Below are 13,993 nucleotides of genomic sequence, written 5' to 3' on the forward strand. Positions count from 1 at the left end.
CGCATGGCCTAGAATTTCTTGTGGGGAACCATGGGTGTGAAGGGCAGGCTGGGGAGGAAAGGGTGGGGTGAACTACTTACTCCTAAATACCAAAAAAAGTTCTACTCTTCTACAATGAGACTAAACTAATGAAACGATGAAGTACTACACTAATCTACTAAACTATTACCTATCATACTAGACTATCACTATCAAACTAAGTGAACTAAATAAGTTAAAAATAACTGGAACTAAAGACAAACAAATTCCTAAGACGAACTATCTAACTCTGACACCACTGACCTGCTCTCCACTGCCCTTCACTCCACCACACCTCTCAACGCCACAGTGAGGCCAACAGTCCACCCTTCTGTTAGGCCTCTCCCAGGAGACCAGTGGAACACTTCAGCACCATGGCCATTGGAACCGCAACATCAGGGAGCATCCTCTGCGATTGCAGATGTGGCTTTGCATGTGCTGTTCTCTCCTGGGAAAGCCCTCAGCAGGCGTGCACCTGTGGATGAAGAGGGAATCTGCAATGCATCCCGTGGCCTGCAACACAAAACACAACTTTGCACTGAATCAATGGTTCACCTGAATGTGTTCCTTCTGGCACCACACCCTAAGCCAGTCATTCACCTGGGTAAGCCTCCTATCCCTGCCTGGCCCAAATCCCCAGACCGCAAAGTTCGATGAGAAGGCCACTTGCGCCTTAAGGTCCCTGAGTTTCTTCCCCACGGCCTCAAAGTCCCTGGTGATCCTGCCCATACCCTGCCTATGTCATTTGTGCCCACATGGATCATCAGAAGTGGCTGGTAACCCCTGGTATGAACAAGACGCTCCACTCTGTCCTTCACATGCCGGATGCGTGCGCCCGGCAGGCAGCAGACCTCCCTCGCCTCAAGGTCGTGGCAGCATGCCGCCGCCTCAGTGCCCCTCAGCAGGGAGTCCCCAACGATGATCACCCGCCACCGTCTCTTCCCTGTGGTGGTGGGCGGCCGTGCCCTGACCCTGGCCTCTGCTACAGGGGCCCCCTTGCCGCATGTGGTCCCAGGCTGGGGGTCCTGCTGGTCCCCCAAGGCCTCATCAGCCCCAGCCTCCCCAAGTGGAGAGAACTTGTTTCCCAGCTCCAAACCGGCACAAGGCCTCCTCCACCTGTGAGTGACATGCCTCCATGTATCCCCGGCAGTTCCTCCTGTGGCCTCCCCTCAACCCTCTGTCTGGAGCAGGGCTGCTCCCGGGGGGGAAGAGACTCTCCTTGGTCCTCCAACTGGTCTGTCCTGCACTAGCCCAGTTCTTTTGCACAACCCCCCCACCACACACAAAAGGAGAAAATAAAAATTTAAATTTGGGGCAAGAAATAAAAGAAAAACAAAAAAACCCTGCCCCCAGGGAAGGGAGTCCCCAGGCAGCCCTGGCCGCAGACAAGGGGCGCAGATAAGGAATGAAGTGTTGGAACCACCAACCGCAGAGTGCAGCCTTGTAAGGCTCCCAGGCCTCTGGCCCCGCCCCCTGCTCCCTCCTGGCCCCTCTGGCCCTCCCCCCTTCCTCTCCGCTGCTCCTGTTCCCTGCTCCTCTGCCCAGCTGCTCCCTGGCCACCCTCAGCTCTCTTCCCCAGCCTCAGTCTCTGCTGCTCCGCTGCTCTGCTCAGAGGCAAGAGACAAAAGGGCTTGCAGTGGCTGAACGCGGCCTTATAAGCCTCCCAGGCCGCTGCCCCGCCCCTCGGCTTCCTCTTGGCCCCTCTGGCCCGCCTCTCTTCCTCTCTGCTGCTCCTGTCCCCTGCTCCTCTGCCAAGCCTCTACCTTGCCTTCGCCAGTCCCCTGGCCACCCTCAGCTCTCTCCCCCAGCCTCTGCCGCTCCGCTGCTCTGCCCAGAGGCAGGATCCAAAAGGGGATGCTGCCAGTCCAACCTCACCGCTAAGTCTGTCTCAGGACTCCCACATAGGGAGTTGATTGAGCTATTCATGGAAGGAAACGCAACACCACGGTTAGGGCTATCTCACAGCAACACAAGTTTTACAAGGCCAGACCTCTGAGAGTTTAACTTGGTGCCTTGTCAGACCTTCTCTGTGATCCGTAATACTGCACAGCGTCACAATGGATGCACAGCCTTCACAGCAGCAACAGGTGCGGGTTGCCTGGCCAAAGGCTTCCCTTAGCGAGACCACGCCATGCATCAGTGGGCAGCCTCGGCAGTCGAGTACTGCAGCGCGCCTGCCCTGACGCGGAGAAACGCCGGCCGGACTCATGGAACGCCCATGTGGGTGCCACCGGGGGACGAAGAGGGAAGCTGCAGCGCGTCCTGTGGCCTGCAACACAAAGCACAACTTTGCACCAGTATCAATGGTTCACCTGATTGTCTTGTGTGGATTCTTCCTTTTCTGTATTATCAGGGATATCTGACATTCTGAATTTGCATGCATGCGCTACTGACTTAATAAAATAATTCTCACTCCCCCCCCCACAGTTCGTTGAGTTATACATTGAAGGAAATGCAACCCAAAGAGTTGATTTTGGTGTGATAGAATGGCTAATATAAATGAAATCCAGGAAAAGAAAAAAGTTTATGCAGCAAAGAGGGAAGCTAGGAGTAGAAAGAGGCCCGGTGGAAGATTTCCAAGGAACAAGGGAACTCAAAAATATGGGATCTACTGAGTAATATTCTATTGAGAAACGTAGAAACAGAGCGAGTCAGAAGGGGTCTCCCGGGCCATCTAGTCTGACCCCCAGCTTCAGTTGGCTCCGCTCACGACATGCCCACCATGTGCACGTCCAGCCTGTCCTTGAACACCCTCACTAATGGGGCCTCAACCACCTCCCATGGAACCATACCTTCAGGGCCCTGACTGTCAGGAAGTGCTTCCTGGCATCTAAATGGAACCTTGGTTCCCTGAGCTTTGCTCCATTGGAGCACGTCCTGCCTTCCTCTGCAGGGGAGAACAGGTCTCCGCCCACCTCCATGTGACCCCCCCCCCCAGATGCCTGTATGTCACCAACAGATCCCCTCTGAGTCTCCTCTTCTCCAGGCTGAAGAGACCCAGTTCCCTCAGTCTCGCCTCATCCGGCATCCCCTGCAAACTGGCCACCAACCTTTGCCATTCCTTCTTTTCTTCATGGTCTACCACAGCACCCAGCTGACGGTTCATTGAACTTGCTGTTCACACCAGTGGGACCTGATCCTTGGCAGGACATGCCAGCCAACCCACCACGCAGCTTCTCCTTGGGCATCAGCCAAATGTCTTGCCATACTGGTGCTAGCTTGTCGCTAGGACCCACCGCAGAGGGGCTGCCACGAGGAAGGGGATGGGTATTCCTTCCCCTGCGTTACGCCCATCATGGTTGAGTGCATGACCGGCCTCCCAGACGAAGCCCTGCGGAAGGAGGCGTTCCATGAGGCATACTCAGTGCCATCCCCGGCGTGCTTTGGGAATAGCCAACCTTAGTGTGCAGAGCTGTGGTTGCCTCGTCTCAGGATCTGGCCTAAAGTTTCAGGGCCAACCCCTCCTGCTCTTTGTCCCCCAGCAATCCTGCCACCCCTAGTTGCAAAGCTTCGTTCCTGGATGATCCAGCAACTGCCTGAAGGAGTTGGGTGGGCATGTTGGCCTGATTCTGGGATACGTCACCATGCTGTAGGATCACCTGCAACTTGTTCAGACATGCCAAAAGCCCCGTCACCTGCCCATCTGCAGAACCGTGTTGCCTGTTGGCCATTCATGGCCATGGATTCTCTTTCTAAACCTGGGCTATACTGCAGGCTCATCACAACTTGTGTTGTGATGACCTTGTAACCCACGGCCCCTCAGCTGCACCACATATATGCGTAAGCCAGGAATGGCACTCTCCATGTGGGCTGTTTCTGGAACTCTTAAAGATGTGCACACCGAGCAAGGCCCAATTAGGAAGAGAATCAATTCCCCTCTTTGCCATTACATTTTGTTTGCAAGTGGCTCTTGCTGCTGAACTCTGAAGCTGCCCTCAACACCATGGGCTCTCCAGGCAGCTCTCCCTTCTGCCTGGGCACCTGCAGGCAAGGGCTGTGAATGCAGAAGGGGAAGCCATCCCCAGAGGTGGGTCTGTGGTGCAGGCAGTCCGAAGTGCGCCCGCAAGCTTTGCTCCCAGACCCACTGCTCCTGCCTCGGGCCCAGCACTGGCAAAGGGACTGAAGCCGAACGGCGAGCAACTCAGGACTGCCTGGGCCAGGACCACAATTTCTACTACTCTTCCAATGGTGCTCACATCTCCAGGACTTAGTTAGTTTGAATGTCTCCCCAGTATTGAAAAGACCAAATGCAGAAGACTCGTTTTCAATGAAGAGTAAAGAACAGCTCTGGATTGTTAAAAGCAGGGGCAAAACAGTGAAGGAAAAATCCAGCTTCCACAGCTCAGGGCTTTGCCTTGCCCCGTAACTGGTCCAACAGTAGCAAAGGAAGAGGGTAGCAGAAGCAGGCCTTGTTTTAGTCTCGTTCTCCTGATGGGGCTATAGTGAAGTGAATCTGAAATATCGAAATGCACACTCAGAGTATTGTTGGTCTTAATTAGGGTTTTGTTATTTGTTTTGTTAGCAGCTATTATTGCTCCAATATATTTGGAATGTAGAAGCAGTTGAAAGCATGGGATGATGTCAGGTGGGAGAGAAAACGCTGGCTGGGCAGAGTGCAATAGCGCAGCAAAGGGCAGGCAGGATGGAGGCCTCCCAATGAAGAAGAAAAGCCCCTTGCCCCATCTTCTAGACCTCTTCCACTGGGAGGCAGCATTTCTCTGGTCAGAAAGGAGGAGGCAAGCACTGAAGGAAAACAGGCACCCGGAGCTCAATTTGAACTGACTTAGCCAGGTGTGCACCAGGCTTAGGGGAGGAGCCTATGCAGAAAAAGGTCCTACAGCTCCCAGCATGCTCAAGCTGGCTGGCTGGGGATTGCTGGGAGCAGCCAGTCTGTCTTCTGTTTCAGCATGCCCAGGATGGCAGCCTTAAACTCGGAGTGAAGGCATGGCCCGCGGAGCCTTTAAGGCTGGGATCCCTACTGAGGCATTCAGGGACATTCCTCTTGGTATTCACCAGTCTTCTCACTTCTCCTGATTTTTAATTTATTTCTGGGAGAAACATTGTGGGGGCGGGCTTGAAACAAAGCAACGGGTGGGCACACCAGCGCTGTTTGCACCTGGCTTCAGAGGCTCTGCTTCCGCTCCCGGGCAAGAGGCTCTTGTGCTTCTCCTCGCCCATTTGCCCGTGCAAAGGCGCGTTGTGCCACAGGCGGGCAGGTCGCCCCATAACGGAGAGCGCCTGCTCTGTGCGCCGATCGTCTGCCTTTCCAGGCAGTGCCGGGAAAACCTGCCCGGATCCTTGGGGAACCGCTGCTGCCAGCCCGTGTCGACAGTGCTGAGCTGAGTGGGCCAGAGGCAGCTTCCCGTGCTTCTGCTCTCCTGTAATTAATGGGGGGGATCTCTTTTTTCAGGGGGTGCTGGACAAGCGCCCGCTGAGCACTTGAAAGGGCGCGGGGTCGGCGATCATGGGTGTTCCAGACCAAGGGGCTGACTTTGGGAGGCTGCTGAAAAACACCCCACCCCGGACAGTCATTTTGTGCCAGCCTGCCAACGTGCTCCCGCCACAGCAGGGCACCCTCAATCCGCGAGGAGCTGTCTTGAGCTCCTTGGCCAGCAGGGGGCGCCAGTGGGGCGCTCGGCGCTGAGAAAGGAAGGCACTCTCCTCCTGCTTGGCAAGTTTGCCGTCTCTTTTAAAGTCCCCGTCAATAAGTTTCGGCGCAGGCGCACTGGCGCGCAACAGCAGGCCGGCCTTCAGCCCGTCGCGCCTGCCCGCCTGCTTGGGGCGGGAGGGGGCATCCCAGAGCGCCTCGGGTCCCGGACGAGCCACAGTCTCGCAGCACGAGGCGGCGGCGCCGCGCGGTGGAAGCGGCCATTTCGCCCCGCAGCTGCGCATCGCGGGCGCGGAAGCCGCCTTCCTTTCCTTTTCCCTCGAGAGCCGGTCCTCCTCCGGCGGCGAGAACGCGCGGACAAGCGAGCCGGAGCGCGGCATCTCCGAGGACAGCGCCGGGCGTCGCGGTGAGCGGAGGGAGGAAGCGGGGGTCTGTCCGCCCGTGTCCCGGACTCGGTGGGGGGAGCTTGGTTTGCCGCGTGCAAGGAGGAGTTGGAATCCGGGCCGGCTTGCTTCCGAGCAGAGCCCACCTAGGGACGGGGCTTGCTTGCTTGCTTCCGGGCGAAGCGTGACTTGGATCGGGGCTGGCTTGCTTCCGAGTAAAACCTGCCTCGGATCGGGACTGACTTAACTTCGTGGACCTTGCCGGGATGAACTTTTCTGTGTCTGGGGAGAACGATCGCGCCGCGCTGTTGCAGCTTGTAGCGCGCTGGTTTGCTTAGGGATGAACCCAGCTGTGCTGGGCGCGTGGGATTGAATACCGCGACGAGCGGTGCCGCTGCACGTGCGGAGGCAACGCAGGTACGAGTCCTCCTTTGCTCGTCCGGAGGGGAGGGGAGGGGAGGGGAGTTTGCAATAAGGCGGGGGATCGTCTCTAAATTCTGCTTTTCCCGAAGTGGGTGGGGGGTGGGCGCCTGTCCAAGAGCGGGTGGCGGAGCGGGGCTGGGTGTTGCATTGAAAAGGAGGTGGGAAAATGGGACGAGCGGGACGCGAATGTGGTTTCATCTTCCACCCTCTTTTTAAGAGTCTGTCATTTCCTAGATGATCCCTAAGTGCGAGGTTGCCCAAAGACCTTTTGCAAACAGGGGCTGGGGGAGAGGAGAAGGCCAGCTGCCCTCCCTCTGTGTGGGGCGGGACTTGGTTTTTGTGGACCCTCGCAATTCTCTTCTCCAATCTGTAAAAGCCCTTTGCAGCCGAGCTTTATACCTATGTAGGAGAAGCCCCTCACCCCGTGGAAATGTGGTTTTACTCTAAAATAACTTTGCCTAAAGTTACACATTCCAAAGAGGCTCTTGAGGAAGCCTGGGAGAAGTTTCGCAAAGGGGCATGGGACCGGGGACAGGGGCTGTCCTCCTCACTCCTCTTTCGGGGGCGGCTCATAGCATGTTTGGCAGGCGGGGGCTTCTCCCCCACTCCAACCATTGCCCCAAACTTCTCTGGAGTTCCTCGAGCCCCTGGAAGTGTTGTCTGTGGGGGAATCTTTCTTTGTCGTGGGTTGAGTTGTGTGTGGTTCTGCTCATGTTGCATAGGATGATGGGAGGTGTAGTCTGTCACAGCTGGAAGTCATCAAGCTGGGGAGGGCTGCCCTATGAGGCAGTGATTTTTGTGCCTTGTTCTCGGAAACTTGGGGCGGCTTTGCACTTCCGTCATGCCTGGCCTCCCGCCTTCGCTGCATTTTATGAAGAGGTCCGGGCAAAGAGGCCTCGTCTTCCCACTGCTGCTGCTGCTTCCAGTGTTATTTTTTTTTTCCTTTCTGCACAAAACCCCAAAGAAAAAGAAGAGCTCCGCAGTGGATGCTTCCAGAAGGAGTGCTCCCGATCAAAAGACTCCACGCAGAAGTTTTGCCTCTCCTCCTCATTGAATCTTTGCTGAGAACAGAAGAGGCAAGACAAGAGGAGGCAGTGTGCAAACATGGGGGCATTATAGTTGGGAGATGTTGTTTGGGTTTGCTGGGGAATTGCACAATACAAAAGCAGTTTGGGAACGTCACTGCTCTTTGGGGCTGAACTGGCTTCCCTGCCCTTGACTTGTGGAGTGCGCACGTGCGCTTTCTGTGGGGCTGGGGTTCCTGTTTTTCATGGGGTCACAGAGTGTTTATGAGCATGATGTGTGCTGCTATGTGTTCGTGTGCAGACGTGGGGGGCGGTCTTTTCTACAGAGGTGTGGAATTTATGTAAAAGCAGATTTTTATTTGGAATTAAGTATTGGCTGGCTGGGGTCCCGGATGGTCTAAAGGCTCCCACCTTTCTTTTCTAGACCAGCTTCTCTCTCTCCTTAAGGGTTTCCTGCAGAGTTGCTGTGTCTCTTTCCTCCCCCCATCTTTCCAAATATTTCTTCCCCGTATTCTATATCCAAAACTCGGTTGGTTGTAACATCTGGGCCTTTAGGGCTTCAGTTAACATGCAAACTTGTAACTTCTCTCCTGGAACTTTGCAAGTAGTCCTTTAAATTGTGGGGTGGGGGGAGATTGGGAAGTGTTTCAAAACAAACAAACAAAAAATGAATGCCTTTGGGATGCTGGAGGAAGGACCCCCCCATGACTCTCGCCTCCCTTGTAATAAGAAACCAGTAGACTTTAGAACTCTCTCTCTCTCCTCCAAGTTCTGTTTTGGATTGTGGTAGCTTCCATTATTGCTGAAACTTACAAGTCCCCTCCAGCTTTTTAAGACTTATTGTTATTATCAGTAGTCATCAACTTTAGAATATGCTTAAGGGAGAAGAGGCAAAAGGTAGATCAGGATTACTGGCTGATAGTTGGGGGACAATCCTGTACAAATCTGGACTGGAAAAGATCGCCTGCCACTCCTAGCAGAAGTCCATCTCAGTGCAGAAGGTCTGCAAGTCCTGTTACTGAGCACAAATTCCTGGGCTGAGCACATGTTGGAGGCACCCTTGTTCATTGATTCCAAGATTATGTTCCCTCCTCATAGCCCCTCTGTTTCATCTGGTTCTCATTAATGGATCCCAGATTCTAGCAGAAAAATGAAAGGTCCATCCCACAAGTCTTGGTTCACACACTTGCATACACACAAGTACTCATTTTTTAAAAGTCTGATTTCACATGGGAGGGAGACGAGAGGTGGGCTGAAGATTCCTGGCTTGCTGCGTCTTGTGTCAGGGTTCCTGGGCAGCCTCCTGAGCAGAAAGCATGTTCAACCATGTGCCGGAAGCACATGGGTGGGTGGGGATGGACTATGACCATAAAGCAGTGGATGCTATGCTATGAGTCTTTATGGTGTACTGAAATTACTTTTAGAAGCACTCCTCAATCTTTTGTATAAGAAGCAATTAAAGTCATAATCCAGTGCTAATGTTTGGTTTTCCTCTCTTCATTTGTTGGTGTATGTTTCCTTTGTCTTTCTAAACAATTGGTTGTGTTGGTTTTTTTTTTTTTTTGTTACCCATGGATTCAGGTTTTTTGGGATGGGGATTGACTTTTAAGTAACAATGGCATGCCACTCACAGTATTGTTTTTAGGGGAATATAATTGTCCTGCTTTGGGAATATGCCAAATTGGGAAAAACAGAACCCATTGGCCTCAACAGTTGGAATGTAATTGTGTAGAAAGAGTCACACTGACAGCACAAGTGGGTTCAGAAATAAGTCTTGCTGTGTTCAGAGTCCTGCAACCCAGAATTCCCTGACTAAATTTAGGATTGCGGCCTGAACTCTGGGATCTTCCTTCTTCGGTTTATTTCTCTCCTACCCAGTGAGGTTGGACATCACTGGGCCAAGACCATCTTTAGATGCATGTCCAACTTTGATGAGTGTGCTCAGATAATGGAGTGTTGCCTTCCACATTGCAGTGCCTACCCCCTGGCCTGCAGCTCTCCAAACCGAAACCCCACCTGCTTCCCTTGCCTTACTCTCCACTTAGCACTGCTCAGATGGGCTCTGGAGGTGATTTGATTCTTCATGGCTCTGCTGTCTTCCTGCTCAGACAGCCCTACCTGCAACGGTTGGTTTTCCCAGGGCTCAGTTTCTTTACTGCCAGGTGTGGCAGAGGTATGTGGAGAGACTGCTCACCCGAATCAGCCCTTGGGATCAGGCTCTTCAGAGCTAAGAGCAGAGCTTACCTTTTCTGAGCATTCAGTGTGGAGGGGTGTGTGTGAGAGAGTAACATACTGGAAGCTGCTTTTCAGGTAACCTCACAGCCTTCTCTAAGGTGTGGATGCTTCCATAGCAGTGTTTCCCTCAAGATGTGCCGATTGAAGCCATCAAAGCTGGCATAAGGTTTACTGCCTTGCCCACTTTCTCCCTTGTGGGGGCTGCTGAAGTTGAATGGGGCTAGGACCACCCTGAGGAATTTGGGCCACGAATGAGATGGCGTCCTCTCCACCAGTGGGAGTGGTACGGGAACTTGCATTCAACAATTTGAGGGACTGGGTCCTTTAACCCCACCTGCAGGTAAAAGTCAGGCCAGTCCTGCTAGAGACACGTGGGAACCTGTGGTGGCTAGCAGGTCAGCGCCAGTGTTGTCCCCCCCCCCCCCATCCACGCATTCTCTCCTGGGCTGTGCAGGGTGTGATTTTCATGGAGATGATGCCATATGGGAAAGCCCCTCTGTGTTCTGTCCTTCCCATCACAGCCTTGCTCGCACTCCAGTTGGGTGGGCTGAGGAACATGGTTCTCATTGCAGGTTGGTTGGGTGGTGGCAGGGGAACTCAGTGGAGCCAGTGGCAAAATTCAGAGGTCATTTGGGCACTTGCATGGACTGTGAGATGATCTGCTGGGCTCATAGTAGCCCCAGCTAGCTTGCTTGTTCTCAGAGCTTCTGGCCTCCACCAGGCTAGGTCTGGAGGCACTGCAGGTGAGAGAGAGAGTGGTGGCATCAGGCACTGTTTCCTGGTCATGCTAGCTCTCACCTGTATTGCCTTGGAATAATCTTGACAGGCAGTGTGGCGTAGTGTCGAGAGTGTTGGACTAGGACCTGGGAGATCCAGGTTCTAGTCCGCACTTAGCCATGAAGCCCACTGGGTGACTTTGGGCCAGTCACAGACTCTCTGCTCTCCACATTGGAAGATAAAGTGGAGAGCAGGCAAACCTTGCAAGCCACTTTGAGGGCCTTGGAAGAGGAAGAAAGGCAGAATATGACAATGCAGTGTCATAACAATAAAAAAGTACTGGGATTAGCAGATGTGGGCTCTGATGTGCTGTGTGTCTTCCCCAAGATGCTTTTTTTCTCTCTTGCATGCCAGCTCTTGGTGTGGTGTCTCTGTGCTCTATTCATTTCACAGGACTGTGGTATCATATAACCTGCGACGTGCCAAGATAGTTACTTGCTAAGTTGGTTCCAGCAATAACCCTGAGAAAGCATAGCATGTGTTGATTGCCTGCAATTCTCTCCTCCACCCTGTAATATAAAAATAGGCCTGGAAGAGATATCATGGTAGTGGAAGTATTTCAAGCCGGTATGTTGATTATGAGTGGTGTTTTTGACACTTGCTTTCCACAGCATGAATTCTTGTGTTTTGGAATCTATGCAAATCTGCAGCTGGACTGCTCCAAAAGGTGGCAGTGGTGGTGAGAAACTGGGGGGCTTTCTGTTTTCTGACAACTCCTTTTGAGTTTTGGGTTGCTCTCCTCTTTCCAGGGAATATATATAGGTTTTGTACAGCTTGCCTTAATGTGCATGGTTGTGAGTGCAAGCAATGACCAGGACTGATTTTTTCTTGACGCTTTAAAAAGAGGTGCCTCCCACTTTCCAGAGCACAAACAGGCAAGCAGCTTGTTTCATGGATGTTGAACCAGTTGCATTAAAACTTGTGTGGAAATAAAGTTGTTAGTCTTAAAGATGCCACAGAACGGTTGGCTGTGTTTGCAAAGAGTGAGTGGGGAGCAGCACCGTGAACTCTTCACCATGAAGTGGGCAAGTTCTTCTGCCGGGGGTGGGGGTAGCTTCCCTCCGCCTTCTTATTGCTTCTTGGTGGACAAAAGCAGGAGGGATCAGGCAGAATGGCTCTGCAGCCCAGTGGTGGGAGAACCCGGGTGGAGTGGTGAGGGAGCTGTGCCCGCATGCTGCTTTGGCTCCCGCAGCCAGGCTAGGGTAGCTGTACTGGATGGGCGTCTTGGACTGCAGGGCCTTTTCTGCCTAAGCGCTCACAGGATTGTGCCCGAGGTTATAGACAGCTGTTTCTGGATGCTAAAGGGTTCGCAGTCTGCCTTACATCGACGGATCAACATGTGTGCTGCACTGAACTTCAGTTAGATCAATTTCCTATAATTGTATGAACAATTTTCCTCATCAGCCTGACCTGATATCATTTTGAGAGGGTCAAGTTGCCCCAGGAAATGTTTATATCTTGCTTTTTTGATGGCTGAGACTTTCTGGATGATAGGATGTGCCCGCCAGATGTGGGAGTGTGCTCCTGGTTCTCCACTCTTGTGAGCTCTGTTTTACGAAAACTATCACAGCCTTTCTGCTGCAAAATACCAGAAAGGCACCACTTCAAGACGCATCCAGATAACAGTTCAGTGCTCAGAGATCTCCCAGGAAAATGGTTCCAAATGGCTGATCACACTTTCTCAGGAAATGGTTGCAATTAGATGGTTTCCCCTATTTCTAATGCTTTGTTTTAGAAGGCTGGGTATGAGAGAGTTCCTTCCTTGTTTTGTTTTTTTAGAGCTGAGATTCTTAAGCTGCTGAATGCATTTCTGTGGTTGAGCAATGTCCCCATTTGCTATTTTATGTTGCTGTTATCTCAGTCCTTGCAGTGCTGTTCATTTTCCTAGTCCCTGTGGTGTTCTGTTTTATGCTCTATTCTGTTTTATGCTTCACTGGTGTGTTGAGTAGCTTGATATAGTTGACTTTTTTATTTTTTTATACTCTAAAGTGCCTAGAGCAATTCCTTTAATAACTTTAAAGAAATAGTAAAATATATAGAGAGGGGAGGCTCTGTGGCCTTCCCAATGTTGCTGAGCTTCAGCTCCCTCCAAGCCCAGCCAGCGGGGCTCGTGGGGGGTCGGGAATTCTCAGAGTGAAGCCCAGCGTGGTGTGAATGGACACAGGCTTTGCGTTCCTAGCATGGTGTGCTTTGATCATTTCTGCCCCCTCCTGCGCATGCGTGCACCGGCCCCACTTCCTTCACAGGGTTTGAATGGCACACGTTGGGTTGTCCTCTGTGGCTGCCAGAGCTGTGCACAAAGTCCTCGTGAAATTCCTCACCCTGTCTGTGGGCAGGGCGCTCGGAGGGCCATGTGGCTGGATTCTGCAGGAGGGGGTGGAAAAGTGCCCCCCGTAGCCACTGCTGTAGCCCTGGGCCTCTGCTTCCTCACGAGGTTTTGCTTTTTGCTCTGCCAGCATCTTGGTTGTGCTTGTGTGCGTAGCCCCTCACAACGATGAGCTAAGGTCTCCCCTCCCTCCTTTGCATTTCTCTCCATCCTGTGCACCCTCGCCAGCTGCTTGCACTTCTCTGTCAGATGCAGGAAGCCGGGGAGGGCACAGAGGGGCATGCTTGTGCAGTGAAGGATGGGACACCTTAGAAAGCTTCTTTTGCACCAAACAATACAAGAACAATCAAACAGGCTGACAAAAAGTAAATCATACATCAAGTATAAATATGGCAACAGAAAAACAAATTTAAAGAATAGGCATTGGGTGCAAGGTTATAGAGATCTTAATTTCAGCTCGGTTGTGATTTATTTAAACAGTGCTTATCTGTGCTACAATCATTTTCCATTCTTCTCAGAATGGAATTTTTTAGTATTGTGAGGGGATATGACATGGATTGTCTGTTCTGTTCATGCATACAGTAGATGTTATTTGTATCTGTTCATGCAAGCAATAATAAGAGAGCCAGAGCCTTGCAGTAGATTGGAGCTGGGCCTCAGGAAATCCGGTTTCTAGACCTTGCTCAGCCATGGAGCCAGCTGGGGCCAGGCACAGACTCTCAGCCTGACTACCTCACAGGGTTGTTGTTGTGGGGATAAGATGGAAAGCAGGAGGACAAGTATGATGTAAGCTGCTTTGAGTTCTTTAGAAAAGGGTGGGATTTAAATCATATAAAGAAACAACCATCATGCCAGATTGTATAAATGAATTATGCTTACTTGGCAAGAGGACAAGTGGCAACATTATCTCACTCCTTGCCTGTCTTAAAGGTCAGAGGAGCACAAGGGCATCAAGGAAAATTTCTCCCAACCATTCTTCTCCTTTCTTTTCTATCAAATGCAATAAGAGCGGTTGGAGGGAAAAGGGTGGAAGAGTTTTTGGTACAGTGCTACTTTGTCCCTTATGCAGCTTAATGTGAAGACAAGTTGGGTGGGATTATCCATTTTTCCTCTTTAGAAACACCTGGCTGTCACCTAAGACAGCAGCCCTTACCTTGGTTTTCTAAGCTGTCCATACGGAGGTAAGCTGAGCACTGGT

General features: G+C 52.1%; 1 protein-coding gene across 9 annotated transcripts in view; it reads left to right on the top strand.

The window, feature by feature from the left end:
- Positions 1-5,849: 5,849 nt before the first annotated feature.
- The window catches only part of AKAP13 (A-kinase anchoring protein 13), a 268,166-nt gene continuing 260,022 nt past the window's right edge, over positions 5,850-13,993 (top strand). For 5 of the 9 annotated variants that reach the window (XM_044444959.1, XM_044444962.1, XM_044444958.1 and 2 more), the window contains exon 1: positions 5,850-6,032. The gene's annotated coding sequence lies outside the window, so the exon portion shown is untranslated. Of the gene's footprint in view, positions 6,033-6,078; positions 6,427-13,993 lie in introns of those variants that run through there. The other 4 variants (XM_044444956.1, XM_044444964.1, XM_044444966.1 and 1 more) reach the window with 3 other exon arrangements.

This window comes from Varanus komodoensis, unplaced genomic scaffold (assembly GCF_004798865.1).
Source record: "Varanus komodoensis strain SLA01 unplaced genomic scaffold, ASM479886v1 scaffold46_3, whole genome shotgun sequence".
Taxonomy (NCBI): Eukaryota; Metazoa; Chordata; class Lepidosauria; order Squamata; family Varanidae; genus Varanus; species Varanus komodoensis.